At 39.1% G+C, this 16,719-nt stretch overlaps 1 protein-coding gene across 1 annotated transcript in view; it reads left to right on the forward strand.

Annotated features, from left to right (window-relative positions):
• The window catches only part of PDGFC (platelet derived growth factor C), a 238,518-nt gene that overhangs the window by 54,656 nt on the left and 167,143 nt on the right, over nucleotides 1-16,719 (forward strand). The gene's annotated exons all lie outside the window — the stretch shown is intronic.

Here is a 16,719-nt window from a genome sequence, read left to right on the forward strand (position 1 = left end):
AGATGTCACTCTTCTGGACAAACTTTTTAAAAACTATTTATTTTATTTGTTGATTTATTTGTCTGCATCAAGCCTTAGTTGCAGCACACAGGATCTTCATTATGGTTGTGACATGCAGGCTCAGTAGTTGAGGCCCGTAGGCTTAGTTGCTCTGCTGGATCTGGGATTTAGTTCCCTGATCAGGGACTGAATCCACATAGCCTGCATTGCAAGGCAGATTCTTAACCGCTGGACCACCAGGGAAGTCCCTGGACTGGCTCTAACTTAAGCCATGATTAAGGAAAATAAAATGGGTAAACCTTGCTATGGGAGATGGTACCAGTTACTTATTTTATATATTTATTATGTATGGTATTTGTTAGTATATTATAAGCATGTTATTATAAGCATGGGGTTAAGATGGTATTTCTATATTTCTTTTCTATTATAAGAGTACTATTTGAAGAAATTAAGAAATGACCACTGCTGATGTATTATAATAATTTATTATGCCTTTATTGAATATTTGTAGTTCCTTGACCTGGAGATGCACATTTTTTGCAAATTTCCATGATGGAAGTTGTAATAGACCTTAGACTTAGAACACAGTTAATGTACTCTTTGAGCTTACTGAAAATTTAAAAAAAAATCGTCATTTTGAGGTGTCGTCTTCTCTTATTTTATGCACACCAATGAACCATTTTTTGATCAGATTGTAACATGCCATGAAAAGTAGATTTTATAATATGACCAGTAACAACCGGCTCAGTGGTTGGACTGAGAAGAAGCTCCAAAGCACTTCTCAAAGTTAAACTTGCACCAGAAAAAGGTCATGTTCACTGTTGGGTGGTCTGCTGGTGGTCTGATCCACCACAGCTTTCTGAATCCCGGTGAAACCGTTCTATCTGAGAAGTATGCTCAGCAAATCGATTCGATGGTATTGGTCAACAGAAAAGGCCCAGCTTTTCTTCACGACAACATTGGACAGCGCATCGCACAACCAGTGCTTCAAAAGTTAAAGAACTGGACTCGGAAGTTTTGCCTCTTTGCCATATTCACCTGGCCCCATCAGCAACTGATTGCCGCTTCTTCAAGCATCTAGACAACTGCAGGGAAAACGCTCCCACAACCAGAAGGAGGCAGAAAATGCTCTCCAAGAGTTTGTGGTATCCTGAAACGTGGATTTTTATGCTACAGGAATAAACTTATTTCTTGTTGGCAAAAATGTGTTGATTGTAATTTCCTATTTTGATTAACAAAAATGTGTTTGAGCCTAGTTACAATGATTTAAAGTTCGTGGTCCAAAGCCACAATTATGTTTGCACCTAAATATTAAGGGATAATGTGAAAAAATCTCTATCTACACCCTGGGAGACTTGTCTATTAATTCCAGCTTTGGTAGTAAAATATTTTGACACCCAGAGGATCATTAGAATGAGTTCTTCACTGGTGGGAAGCTGTTTCTGTAATGAGACAGTTCCACTGTCTTATTTTGGTTTTCATTTTGTTTTTATTTTCATGACTCTTAGAGGTGGATTGAAAAAGATATCTCTGATTTATATCATAGAGTGTTCTGCCTATGTTTTCCTCTAGGAGTTTCATAGTATCTGGCCTTACACTTAGGTCTTTAATCCATTTTGAGTTTATTTATTTATTTTTAATTAAAAACTGTTTTTTATTGTGGTAAAAGTCACAAAACATAAAGCACACTATTTTAACCATATTTATCTGTACAGTTCAGTGACCAGAAAGTTGTTGTTGTGTTGTTGCTAAGTTGTATCAGACTCCTTTGTGACCCCCATGGACTGTAGTCTGCCAGACTCCTCTCTTCATTGGATTTCCCAGGCAAGAATACTGGAGTAGGTTGCCATTTCCTTCACAACGGGATCTTCCTGAGCCAGGGTTCCAACCTGTGTCTCCTGCTTGGCATGTGGATTCTTTACCACTGAGCCACCATGGAAGCCCAGTGGCACCAAGTATATTCATATTGTTTTGTGACTTTCACCATCATCCATTTCCTGAGTTTTCACTTTTCTAAACTGAAACTATGTTCCCGTTAAACATAATTCCCTATTGCCCCTCTGTATCCTACTTCCCTCCCCCAGCCCCTGGCATTTATTGGTATACTACTTTCTGATTCTATTAATTTGACTATTTATATTAGTAAATATATCTTGTGTTCTTTATTTGTATTAGTGTGTGTATATTTATATTAATGTACATATTAGATTAATAATATATAAATTATAATTAATGTATATATTACATTTATATTAGTGAGTATATCTAGCGAGGAGCTTGGAGATCCAGTTGGAAGGTTGGCACAGAGGTTCCATCATGCTGTTCAGCCTCAGTGGTCAGGATAAACAGCTTGGATGATCTCCTAAGCCTGATAAGAAACCACTGGAAAGTTTTCAGGGGAATAAAATGATATGATTTGTATTTCAAAGAATCACCTGGCTTCTGTCTGGAGATGAGACAGTGGGTGGGTAGGGCACTCAGGACTGCTTTCGGCAGAAGGCATGGACCTGAACGTGGTTGGGGAGGATACAGGGGCCTGGCGTGTCCTCGCTGCCACAGTGGCCCCGATGCTTTCTCTTACCCATTCCTCCGCTCATCTTTTCTCTTGACCCTGCTTCCCATCCCTCCCCTCCACCAGCATCTTTTCCCAACACCAGTCCATGAGGGTGCTCAAGTCTTTCCCGCTCGTCTTCCCATGTGAACATTCCTTCCACTTTCTCGAGTGAGCTGGCTCCACGCACACCTCTGCCTGTAAACGGGAGCCTTGGTCCTCCTTGCCCTGCTTTATGGATGGACAGCCTTCTGAGGTTCAGACCACTTCCTCGCTCCAGCCTCCACCCTTCCCCTCATTGTCACAGAAACACTCCTCACACCACATGGTGTCAGATGCTAGATATTTTTTTATTATTTCTAGTCTATTGACATTTCCAGAAGAACAGCCCTGGGTACATCTTCTTCAGTGTTGTAGCCTAGGCCCCTAGTATTACACACAGAATGGATAAAATGAATTTTCCAGATTAGAGGTGAAACAGAACAGTCCATTTCCAATGTCCAGCACGAGTGAACAGTTTAACTGAGTACATACATTATATAAGAACTGAACCAGGAATCAGAAACACACACAGGCACTCTCTCCCCCATTGAAAAGATGAATCCTTGTGATGTGCGTACAAGCCCATGGACACTTTGCTGTATATTTCTAAATAGCACAGTACACTAATTTTCATTTTTTGTTTCCCACTAGGCTGAAGGTCGTTGAAGGCTGGGTCTAGGCCACGTTCATTATGATTGTCTGCATACCTATTGTTAGAACAGTTAGCAGAAACAGGAGTATAGTCCCTGGGTTGGGAGGATCCCCTGGAGTAGGGAATGGCAATCTACTACAGTATTCTTATCTATAAAAATCCCACGGACAGAGGAGCCTGGTGGAGTACAGTCTATGGGGTTGCGAAGAGTCGGACATGATTGACTGTATACACACACAGCAGCTTGTTACATCAATGCTAGTTGTCGTCCTCACTGAACTGGGGTTTTCAAGCACATGTGTATGTGAGGGTGTGTGTGTGTGAAGTGAGTTGCTTAGGAGGGAAGATTTTGAGATAACAGCATATGTATAAGAGTGAAAAATTAGAAATATTACCTATGGATACTCAAATTAGTATAAATAGTTATTTGTACCCCTTTTAATAACAGAGTTTTTAAGTTTTATATACATGTACACACACACACACATATATATGTGTGTATATATATTTATAAGAAGACTGAGAATCTTTTTCCTAAGTTAAAATTTTTATGAAAAGCTTCCAAAAATGAGTTGGGAAGAGAGAAGCAAGCACCTTGGACTGGGACGCAGGATGATTGTCAGTGAAAAGTTGTAAAATGTTGGTGGGTGTTGATTTCCTTGGAAATCACTCCCCTTTTATAAGATTGGAGGGTAGAACTGTGTGGGTTCTGATACTGGTTGGTCTTTGATCGAAGATGTAAGGTCACTCGGTTCAGATAGTCATTTCAAGTTCAAAACTTCAGGCATCACTGGAAATGTCTTTCTGTCCCTCAGCTCAGTCACCCAGGGGAAAAAACCTCTGGTTCAGTGTGTTGTTGTTTCATCATTAAACCATGTCTGACTCTTTTGTGACCCCATGGATTGTAGCCCGCCAGGTTCCCCTGTCCCTGGGATTTCCCAGGCAAGAATACTGAAGCAGGTTGCCATTTCCTCCTCTAGGGGATCTTCTGATTCAGGGACTGAACCTGTGTCTCTGTGTCTCCTGCACTGGCAGGCAGACTCTTTACCACTAAGCCGCCTTGGAAGTCATGGTTTATTGTGAATCTTTATTTTCTTCCGTCCTCCCTTCCTGCTTCCTTCCCCACTCCCTCTTCTTTTTGGAAGTTCCTACCTAATTCTCCAGAAGCCTGGCATCACAGTCTGTCAACACCCAAACATGCCTCATCCTGTTGGTTACGGAGAGTTCACCACGATTCTTGGTGTTTGGAGATCAGGGTGTGAGTCCTTATTCTTGGACTGTCTGCTGCTCTGCATTCCTGGTCGTGGGTGACTGGATCCCTGGTCCTCATTCCTTCCCTCCTGGCCATCCTGCCTTCTGTAGTTCCACTCACACATGGGTCAACTTCCTGCCTTGTTACCAGCACAACATTGATAGATCTTACAAATCTTACTGCAGTCTCAGAGATAAATCAGGAAGGTGGGCTCAACCTGACACTGGGAGAAACAACTTACAATTGCTTAGGAATCTGACCTTATCTTGGCCACTCCTCTCAAGGGGACTGTGTTATTGGCTGTCTCATTCTTTACCCAGCTTTTAGTCGTGTTCTGATTTGAGGGGCCTATTCTCTATAGCATCTCATCTTCCATCTCCACTTCTGTCTCTCTAAAGTTACAAATGTGTGGATTTTATTATGCACAAAAATTTAACTTTTAATCTCCACCCTCTGGGCCCCAACATCCTTGGCACAAAGGGTAGGATTCTTTGTACTTTTTCCCAAAGTGAAGAACCATCTATCATGCCATATGCTTCTAGGACCAGAAACACAGTAGAAAAAGTTTTAAAATTACAGTTTTCCTTTTAGTTGGGCCAGAAAAAAATTCTTAGGCATATCTAAAGCCATCCCTAGGACAAACTGCATAGGATTTGTCTCCATCCATAGGACAAACTACAGGGCTGGGTGCATGTGAGTGTGTGTGTGTATGTGTGTGGCGTGAGAATGTTAGTTTCCCTTCCTATTAAGATTTTCTGAAGTAGAATTTATGTCCTCTCAGAATACACTTTCTCAGATGGTTTGGTTTTCCTTTTATATTGAAGTCTGCTGATTTAAGCTAACTTCAAAATTATCTTGACACATTTTTCTTGAAGACATTTTTCTTGAGGTACGGCAGAAGTTTGGAGAGAGTATAGAATGTGAAGCCAGACCCTTCCGTGCTCAAAGCCTCATCTACCATTTTAGTATTCCGTCCATAGCCTCAGTGGTTTCCATCTGCAGAGATGATGACAGTATCCACTTCGCAGAATTGTTACGGGGACAAAGGAGACAGGGTTTAGGTGAGACGACAAGGTGGCCCGGTTGCCTGTGTGATGCACCTCCAAACAGGCAGGTTCACCATAGGCTGATACATTAATAAGACTAGTTCTGTTTTTAGAGAACTAAGGTATTTTGAAACTCCAGTTAAGTTTCACATAGGTGTTATACTTAGTCGCTCAGTTGTGTCCGACTTTTTGTGACCCCGTGGACTGAAGTCCACCGGGCTCCTCTGTCCATGGGGATTCTCCAGGCAAGAATACTGGAGTGGGTTGCCGTGACTCTATCCAAATTGATGCTGTCCTGTTGTATTCTAGTGACTACAGAAGTCACAGCTGACTGAACCTTCTTTGGGTCCTGATAGCATTTCAGTGCCTGTTATCCAGGGACTGGGACACATCCCTGGGGGCCTTCTCCCTGGTCCTCAGCTTTGCTACCATCCTTCTTGCTTCCCCTGGAGGACAGAGCCCAGGAAGGCAACTGCCTGGGGGTTATCACGTGTGGAGCCGGGGAGAGAGGGCGATGCAGGACGGGCCAGGATGCTCCTGAGGACCTGGGACCAGGCTGTCCTCTGGGTTGTCAGGTTTCCTCCTCAGGAATCACTTCCTTTTCAGTGGGGGAGGTTCAGATGACTTTTACTTAAATTCTTTGATATCCTCCTTTAACTATCCCAATAAATTCTTTAGTCAGATTAAGATTATGAAATGTGGGGGTCATATAGGAAGGTTAGGGATTTCTTGGATGTAGAAAAAGATATGTGTACTTTTTTGTACTGAATTGCTAGTTTTCCTTTTTTAATTTGTATGGAGATGAGTGAGAAAATAAGATTTGTGAAGCCAGCTTTCCTTAAAATAAGATAATAGTTTGCCTTGCTTTACTCTGTATGACAATCTCTAGGTCCATCTACATGTCTACAAATGACTCAGTTTTATTCCTTTTTATGACTGAGTTATATTCCACTATCATCTTGGGAGTTGGAATGCAAAAGTAGGAAGTCAAGAGATACCTGGAGTAACAGGCAGGTTTGGCCTTGGAGAACAAAATGAAGCTGGGCAAAGGCTAACAGAGTTTTGTCAATAGAACACTCTGTTCATGGCAAACACACTTTTCCAACACAAGAGCCAACTCTACACATAGACATCACCAAATGTTCAACACCGAAATGAGATTGATAATATCCTTTGCAGCCCAAGATGGAGAAGTTCTATACAGTCGGCAAAAACAAGACCCAAAGCTGACTGTGGCTCATATCATGATCTCCTTATTGCAAAATTCAGGCTTAAACTGAACAAAGTAGGGAAAACCATTAGGTCATTCAGTTATGACCTAAATCAAATCCCTTATGATTATACGGTAGAGGTGACGAATAGATTCAAGGGATTAGACCTGGTAGACAGAGTGCCTGAAGAACTGTGAATGGAGGTTCCTAATTGTACAGGAGGCAGTGGCCAAAACCATCTCAAAGAAAAAGAAATGCAGGAAGGCAAAGTTGTTGTCTGAGAAAGCTTTACAAATAGCAGAGGAAAGGAAGAGAAGCAAAAGTTAAGGGAGAAAGGGAAAAATACACCCAACTGAATGCAGAGGTCCAGAGAATATCAAGGAGAGATAAGAAGACCTTAAATGAATATTGCATAGAAGTAGAGGAAAACAATAGAATGAGAAAGGCTAGAGATCTCTTGAAGAAAATTGAGATATCAAGGGAACATTTCATGCAAGGATGGACACAATACAGGACGGAGATAGGAAAGACTTAACAGAAACAAAAGAGATAAAGAAGAGGAGGCAAGAATATATGGAAGAAAAAAAGAAAAAAGGTCTTAATGACAAAGATAACCATGATAGTGTGGTCACTCACCTAGAGCCTGGAGTGTGAAGTCAGGTGGGCCTTAGAAACATTACTGTGAATAAAGCTAGTGGAGGTGATGCTAATCCAGCTGAGTTATTTAAAAATCCTAAAGGATACTGCTGTGAAAGTGCTGCACTCAATATGTCAGCAAATTTGGAAAACTCAGCAGTGGCCACAGGACTAATAAAGGTCAGTTTTGATTCCAATTCTAAAGAAGAGCAGTGACAAAGAATGTTCAGACTGTCAAACAGTTGCAGTTATTTCTCATGCTAGTAAGGTTAAGGTCAAAATCCTTCAAGGTAGGCTTTAGCAGTACATGAACCGTGAACTTTCAGATGTTCAAGCTGGATTTAGAAAAGGCAGAGAAACCAGAGATGAAATTTCCAGCATTTGCTGAATCATAGAGAAAGTAATGGAATTCCAGAAAAATATCTACTTCTGCTTCATTGTGTGCACTAAAGCCTTTGACTGAATGGATCACAACTGTGGAAAATTCTGAAAGAGATGAGAATGCTAGACCACTTTACTTGTCTCCTGAGAAACCTGTATTTGGGTCAAGAAGCAATAGTTAGAACTTTACATGGAACAACTGACAGATTCAAAAATAGGAAAGGAATATGACAAGCCTGTTGTTGTCACCCTGTTTATTTAACTTATATGCAGAGTACATCATATGAAATGGCAGGCTGAATGAATCACATACTGTAATCAGTATTGCTGGAGAAATAGCAACAACCTCAGATAAAAAAATGATACCACTCTAATGGCAGAAAGTGAAGAAGCACTTAGGAGCCTCTTCATGAGGGTGAAAGAGGAGAGTGTAAAACTTAGATCATGGAATCCAGTCCCATCACTTCATTGCAAATAGAGGGGAATAAATGGAAACAGTGAAAAATTTTATTTTCTTGGACTCCAAAATCCCTACAGATGGGGATTGCAGCCATGAAATTAAAAGACATTTTCTCCTTGGAAGAAAAGCTGTGACAAACCTAGACAGCATATTAAAATGAAGAGACATCACTTTGCCAACAAAGGTCTGTATAGTCAAAACTATGGTTTTTCCATTAGTCACACGTGTATGTGAGCTTTGGACTTTACAGAAGGCTGAGTGCTGAAGATGTAATGCTTTTGAATTGTGATGCTGGAGAAGACTCTTGAAAGCCCGTTGGACAGCAAGGAGATCAAATCCTAAAGGAAATCAACCCTGAGTATTCACTGGAAGGACTGATGTTGAAGCTGAAGCTCTAATACTTTGGCCCTCTGATGCAAAGAAACTTTGGAAGAGACCCTGGTGCTGGGAAAGACTGAAGGCAAAAGAAGAGGGGAGCAGAAATTGAGATGGTTAGATAGCATCAGCGACTCAATGGACATGAATTTGAAGAATCTCTGGGAGATAGTGGTAGACAGAGGAGCCTGATGTGCTGCAGTCCATGGGATTGCAAAGAGTCGGGCAGAACTTAGTGACTGAACACCACCACCACCAATATTCCATTGTATATATGCACCACATCTGTTTTATCTGTTCATCTGTCCATGGACAGTTAGATTACTTCCATGAGACACGTATGTGGAATGTAGAAAAGTGGTAGAGAGGAACCTGTTTGCAGGGCAGGAATAGAGACACAGATATAGAGAACAGAAATATAGACATTGGGAAGGTGGGGGCCAGGCTGGGATGCAATGGGAGATAAGTAGTGGCATATATACAGCACCATATGTGAAGCAGGTAGCTGTTGTGAAGCTGCTCTGTAGCACAGAAGTTCAGCTTGGTGCTCGGTGATGACTTAGAAGGTGCCCTGTGATGGGGGAGTGGAAGGTCCAGGAGGAAGGGTATATATGTATTGACTTTGTTGTACAGTAGAAACTAACATAAGATTGTAAAGCAACTATACCTCAATTTTTAAAACAAGTGATGCTTTGCTTTCCTTTTTTCAGATGCTGATATAAATAATTTTTCAATGGTATACTTCATATTATTGATTTACAAACTTACATATATATATATATATATATATATCTATCTCAGATGGAAAGCATATTTAGAAACAAGTCAATGTCTTTCTAGGCCTAAAAAGAGGGTACTTTATGCAGAGTACTAAAAATGTGTTCTTGTTTAGTGAGTCATGTTGTAGAATCTCTTTACTTTTAGGTAGCATCTTGTTAGCCTACAGCCTGATACAATACTAAGAACCATTACAAACTATATACTAAAAGAGTGTTCTTTTAGGAAATTTGGTAATATCTTTTTTTATAATGTCAGGGATTTTACATCTCAAGGATATTCAGTATGACAGTTAGTAAAAATACTCCATACCTATCTAAGGGACATAGTCTTACAGATACAACCTTTTAAATTTCTGTTTTCCTCATTTTTCCTAAGTGGAATATATACTCTGTTTAACGGTATATATGTAGAATATCTTCAGGATTAAAATGATTATGATTTCTTAGAGTAAATTCCCCAACAATAGTTATATCTAAGGAGAAACAATAGTTTAAGAATAACCACATTTTAAAAGTGCCTGTTAAAAAGATTACCCATAAGACAAAAAACAATGAAATGTCTTCAGTAATGAGTTAAAGTTGATGTGGTAGAAGTGATTCATTGAGCAATGTCAAGTTGGTAAGAATATCACTTTAGAAAACTAAGTGCATTTAAAATTTAAAAAGTGTTTTTTTTTTTCTTGCTAATGGAATTTAATTAGATTTGAAGCAAAACTTTTTCGAATGTTAGACACATGATTTTAAGTATGAATCTACTTGAGAAACAAATGAAAACCAAAAAAAAAAAAAAGCATTATTTACTGTTCATGCAGAATTATTTTTTTTAACACTGATAGTTTGAAAGCTAACAGCTTCACATATAAGCAAAATATTCCACTGAATATAACTCATGTAGATTAGATAAAGTTGGATTAACTTAATTTGTTAAAGATTTTGCAAAATAAGCATTTTAGAGCTGCTAGTATATGCTTCTAGCCAGGGGATTTGGTTTTAAAATATGTATTTTTTAATATGTAAGTGGAAAACAGACTTAAGGCTTAAATGCAGCTTGCCCCCTTATGTTTACAATGCAGAATAATTGGTGGGCTAGGGTGGCAGCACTAAAATGATATAAAGATGCTCTTCAGATTATTTTTCTGGAACCTTCACTGCAGTGCTTGTGTTTTACCTGGGGCATGGAGAGAGGATTTGACAGCTTCTTCTGTGTCTGTATGAGCTTTCCTTGTGGCTCAGCTGGTAGAGAATCCGCCTGCAATGTGGGAGACCTGGGTTTGATCCCTGGGTTGGGAAGATCACCCGGAGAAGGGAAAGCCTACCCACTCCAGTATTCTGGCCTAGAGAATTCATGGACTGTATAGTCCATGGGGTCGCAAAGAGTTAAAAACGACTGAGCGCCTTTCACTTTCATACTTTCTGTGTCTATATATACTCCATAATTTAACCGATTAAGTATCTTTCTTTAGGAAGAACTGTATTCTGAGAGCTTGTTGATCCAATATTTTGTGAAATGATCAGTGTAAATGGTAATTTTAAAAAGGTAATCCCATACTAATAAATAATTAGTTAAAAATGTGCTGAATTATATAACTGTGAATTTACTTAAAACATTGAATGATGCACTTCATATGGGTGAGTTGTGTGGATATGAATTAGATCTCAATAAAAGCTGTTACAGAAAGTAAGCTGTTGACCCATGAGATCTAGGTAGGCTGGTTCTTAGCTGAAGGATGTGAAATGTTTGCGTGTATAAATTCTGTGCCAGTGGTGCCCAGGGTGTGTAAGAAATCTTCCAGGATCTCTACTCTTTGAAGAGAAGGGGGGCACAAGAGGACTTGTTAAAAGACAGGCCTTTTAAACCTAAGCTTTGCATCTGGGTCTTTCTGTTAGTGTACTGTGGGCATCGACTTCCCAACTGGAAGCCTCTGTCCAAAACATGAGGATGGGTGTGATTTGCATCTCAAAGGATTATAACTGTAAACATGGAGGGGAAAATAGCTCTTGAAGTTTTATTTAACATGCCTCCAGCTTTTTTTTAGCAGCATTCTTTTTATTTTATAGTCTATAATTTTAAGTAAATGTATGTACGGACTATTATATGATACCCTACTGAATATATCCAATGTCAACAAAAAATGTAAATATTTATACAGTAGTGAGTGTATACTTACATACATCTTGAGTTTGCCTCTTTTTTCTCCTGAAGACTTTGATTGATTCCTTTTATTAAAATTGTGAAATCTCATGAACTTTCACAAATGAGGCTAATGCTGTTGATAATCAGGATATAGGGATAGTTTTTGGCTTTGCCTCCCTATTATTTCCTCACCTGCCAGAAAGGAAGAAGGAAGGAGGGAAGGGCGGAGGGACCAAGGGACAGAGGGAGAGAGATGGAGAATGTTCTAAGAGCATTTGCCCTGAGTGCAGTAACTACTTCCTAATCATTAGAGGTTAGGAACGCTTGATCATTTGAGTATCTACTGTGTACAAGGGACTGAGTTCGTATTTTTTTAATTTGTTTTATTGAAGTATAGTTGATTTACAATGTTGTGTTAATTTCTGCTGTATGGCAAAGTGATTCAGCTACATATATATATATATATTTAATCTTTTCCACTATGGCTTGTTACATGATACTAAATATAGTTTTCTGTGCTATAGAGTAGCACCTTGTTGTTTATCCATCCTGTATATAATAGTTTGCATTTGCGCCCTGAACTCCCAGTCTGTCACTTGGCAACCACAGGTCTATTCTATATGCCTGAATTTCTGTTTCTATTTTGTAGAGAAGTTCACTATGTCATATTGTAGATTCTCCATATAAGTGTTATCATATGGTATTTGTCTTTCTTTATCTGGCTTCACTTAGTATGATCATCTTCCGGTCCATTCATGTTGCCGCAAATGGCATTACTTCCTTCTTTTTTTCCCAAGTAACAGTCCCTTGTTTGTGTATGCCCCATCTCCTTTATCCTCTCCTCTTGATGGACAGTTGGGTTGTTTCCATGTGTTGACAGTGCTGCTGTGACCATAGTGGTGCACAGCTTTTCAGATTATCGTCTGGTCCAGATAATGCCCAGGAGTGGATTTGCAGGATGATATGGTAGCTGTACTTTGAGTTTTCTATACTGTTCTCCATAGGAGCTGCACCAATTTACATTCTCACTAACAATGTGGGAGGGCACCCTTTTCTGCATGCCTCGGGACTTAGTGTAGCACAATTAGTGTCTACATCTTAAGTGTAGCACATTTAGTGTCTACAAACACAGGCTGTCTGGCCTCCAGGAGTTTCCCAGCTCATTCTTCAGATGGACACCACTGCTCAATGAAATAAATGCAGAGTCCAGCTACTATACTATTGATGAATCCTAAGGCTTCCCTTGCTCAATGTCCAGCTTCACTCCAGCTTGCTAAGAATTAGATACTTTGTCCTGTAATCCCTTTTTGTGACCTCCAGAAAAAAATCAGTTTCTCAGTTTAAATTCACTCTCTGCCCCCTTCTTTCTTTTTTGGCTAAATCCTAACAAAACTCTCCTCAGTCCCTCAAATCCAGTCTCTGCCCCCCACTTTTTTTTCATATAGAAACCTTGATCCAAAATGATTGAATTTCTGCTGAAGATTATCGATATTTGTTTCCTAGCTATAATTAATTCTCCAGTTATCATACTATTATAAATAAATCATTAACACATCTACCCATGGAAAATATAGCTTTTCCTTACCAGTAATTGTGTGGATTTATTTTCAAATATCCCCTCTGTCTTACTACTCCTAATATTCAGCTGTTCTTTGGAATAATTATACACATGTTGTGTTTAAGAGATTAATTCTGGCATCAGACAGAACTGGATTCATTTCTTATCTCTACCAGTTTCTGGATATTAATGGACTGAATGTTTGTGTCCCTCAAATTCATATGTTGAAGTCCTAGCCCCAGTGTGATAGTTTTTGGAGGTGATGTGATACTGTTGGGAAAGTGAAATGCTACAGGCATTTGGGGAAATAGCTTGGTGGTTTCTTATACTAAACATGGACTTACTATATGACCCAGAATCGCACTCTTTGCCGTTTATTCCAGATGAATAAAACCTATACTCTCACCAAAAGAATCTATATATGAATTTTCATAGCAGTTTTATTTGTGAAAGCCACAAATTGGAAGCAACCTAAGTGTCTTTCCACCAGTGGATGCTTAAAAAATCTGGTGCATCTGTGCTGTGGAGTGTTGCTCAGCAAGAGGACAGATATACCACATTGTGTCTACCTGTAGCCTACCAGGCTCCTCCATCCATGGAACTTTCCAGGCAAGAGTACTGGAGTGGGTTGCCATTTCCTTCTACCAGGGGATCTTCCCGACCCAGGGATCGAACCCAGGTCTCCCGCATTGCAGGCAGATGCTTTACCGTCTGAGCTACCAGGAAAACCCATCAGGCAAGTCTCAGTTAAGGGCTGTTCAACAAAATGCCTGACTGGTGTTCCTGGAAGCTGTTTAGGTCAGCTGAAAAAAAAAAAAAAACAGAGATCTGAGAAGCTATCGAAATAAAGGGAACCATGCTGGTTAGTGACTCGGTCATGTCCAGCTCTTTGCTACCCCATTGAACCCTACCAGGCTCCTTTGTCCATGGAATTTTCCAGGCAAGAATACTGGAATGGTTGCCATTTCCTTCTTAGGGGATCTTCCCAACAGAGGGATTGAACCCACGTCTCCTGTGTCTCCTGCTTTGGCAAGCAGACTCCTTACCACTAGCACCACCTTTACTGTTTAGCCAAAAGGGAAGCCTAAGGTAGTATTAATACAATAACTCCATGTCAGTATGATGTCCTGGAACAGAAATGGGACTGTAGGTGAAAACTAAAGAAACATAATAAATCTTTGACCTTTGTTAATGATAATGGAGCAGTATCAGTTCGTTAATTATGACAAATGTACCCTAGGGATTTTAAGATGTTAATGATGGGGAGCAAGGTTAGGGTTGATGGGTACACTACTATTTTCACAATTTTTCTGTAAATCCCAAACTTTTCTAAAAAAAAAAAAATCTTACTAAAAAACTACCTGTGTTACATGTAATTGAGGGAAAAAATCCCAGTTGCAAATGCCATTGAGCTACAAATAAAGCCCATGTTTAATCCCCTTTCTCACCTTGAGATGCCCTCAGACAATACTGAGGGGTAGCCAGAATCCAAGTGTGCAGAGAGGAAATTATAGGAGCTTTATGAATCCAAAGTCTATTTCCACTTTAATTATATCCCCAGACTTCAAAGAGAAGCCTTTGTCCATGCTCAGAATTTCTTCAAAGTACATCATAAATCTTTTCTTTTTTTTTGGAAACTGTCCCCCTAAGCTACCTTCCAGGAATTCCTAATTATAACACAGGGAAGAACCAAGACGTCAGCTCCCATTACTCATCTGTCTGCTCTTAAAATTATAGTTTTACACTGCATTGTATCACGTTTTAGAAGTGATGATAAAAATATAGTTGAGTCAAAGAGAGAAAGTGATTATTCCTACAAAAGAGGAGTCCAAACCACCCCTCAGCATGTGCCATAAACATTCTAGAGTTTAAGCAAGAAAGTAGAAATCAAATAGATAAACAATGAGGTCCTACTGTATAGCACAGGGAACTATATACAATATCCTGTGATAAACCATCATGGAAAAGAATATGAAAAAATCTGTATATATATAGCTGAATCACTGTGCTGTCTACCTGAACCTGATACAGCATTGCAGATCAACTGTACTGCAAGAAAAAAGGTAAAATCCAACAAACAAAAATTAGATTGAATTTCAATTACTATCTTTAACAATGGATATAATTTTAATGAAATGGAAGAACAGAAGAAGCTTACATTTTCCACTTTTAAAATTTAGGACTTTAAGAAATCTAAGTCAGAAATATTTTTAAGTGATTTGTATTTGGGCACAAAGATCATATGAAATCCTCTATTATTTGCTTTCAAAATTTTTACAGGTGAAATGCATGTATATATTATATGTGTACACATAAACATTAAATGCATATGTGTAGATGATAAATGCATGTCTCTGTATAATTATAGACACATTTACACACACCATGATGCAAGCATACAAAGCCAGGAGCAGCTTTCTCCCAGCAATACTGGGTTTCATATTTTGCTTTTCTTTCCTGACACATTTGCATTAATGGACACGCAAGCTCACATGTATGTTTGAAGTGGTGTATCTGCTATAAATTAAATGTGGAATGATATAGGACTATTATGTTCCTTTATTCCATTTCAGAGAAAGAAGGCCCTATGGGTAATAGATAAAAATATTTCTAATGGAATTAAAAGAAAGTTGAGCTCTTTAACTAGATTTTCTTTCGTATCTGGGCAAATAGTCTCTTTGGGAATGAATCAGAGATTGGATGCCAGGATTTCTAAATGGTATCTTTATTATTATTGTTTTAATTAATTAATTAAATTGGAGGATAATTTATTTACATACTGTGGTGGTTGTTGCCATACATCAACATGAATCACCCACAGGTACACATGTGTCTCCCCATCCTGAACCCCCCTCCCACCTCCCTCCCTATCCCATCCCTCTGGGTTGTCCCAGAGCATCAGCTTTGAGTGCCCTGCTTCATGCATCGAACTTGTACTGGTAATCTGTATTACATATGATAATATACATGTTTCAATGCTATTCTCTCAAATTATCCCACCCTCGCCTTCTCCCACAGAGTCCAAAAGTCTGTTCTTCACATTTGTGTCTCTTTTGCTGCCTTGACTTAGGATCATCATTACCATCTTTCTAAATTCCATATATATCAGCATTCAGTCTTATCAGTCAGCATTCATTCTTCATTTTGGGGTCACTGTCATTCTTAATACTTGTTTCTGAATTTGCTATGTAAATTTTTTAGTTTACATTTTGAGTGTAGTTTACACTGTTTGTAGGTGAAAATGGCCATGTCTATTGCTAGTGTGTATAAATAACTATAGATGTACACGTGGTGCATAATTTTACTGTCTGGGAACATGATAAATTCTTGTGATAAGCTCTTCTCTTACCTTCGCTTAGTCTGGTGTGGTCTCCTAATTGTTGTTTTTATTGAGTATGTGTTCTCCTGCGAAGACTTAAATTGGCACAGACACATGAATGATGTAGGTCGTCAATGCATCGTTGAAAGTTGATATTTAATTTGTTCTATAAGTCATTTTGTTTCATAATATTATTTCCCCCATTTGTTTTTAGGTTGAATATTTCATCTCTTTAAAAAATTAAAATTTCTTTAAGTGCCCTCTTACACACACACACAAACACACACACACACACTTGTCACTGTTGCTTTGTGGCTTCTCTC

The sequence above is a fragment of the Budorcas taxicolor genome, chromosome 17 (assembly GCF_023091745.1).
Source record: "Budorcas taxicolor isolate Tak-1 chromosome 17, Takin1.1, whole genome shotgun sequence".
Taxonomy (NCBI): domain Eukaryota; kingdom Metazoa; phylum Chordata; class Mammalia; order Artiodactyla; family Bovidae; genus Budorcas; species Budorcas taxicolor.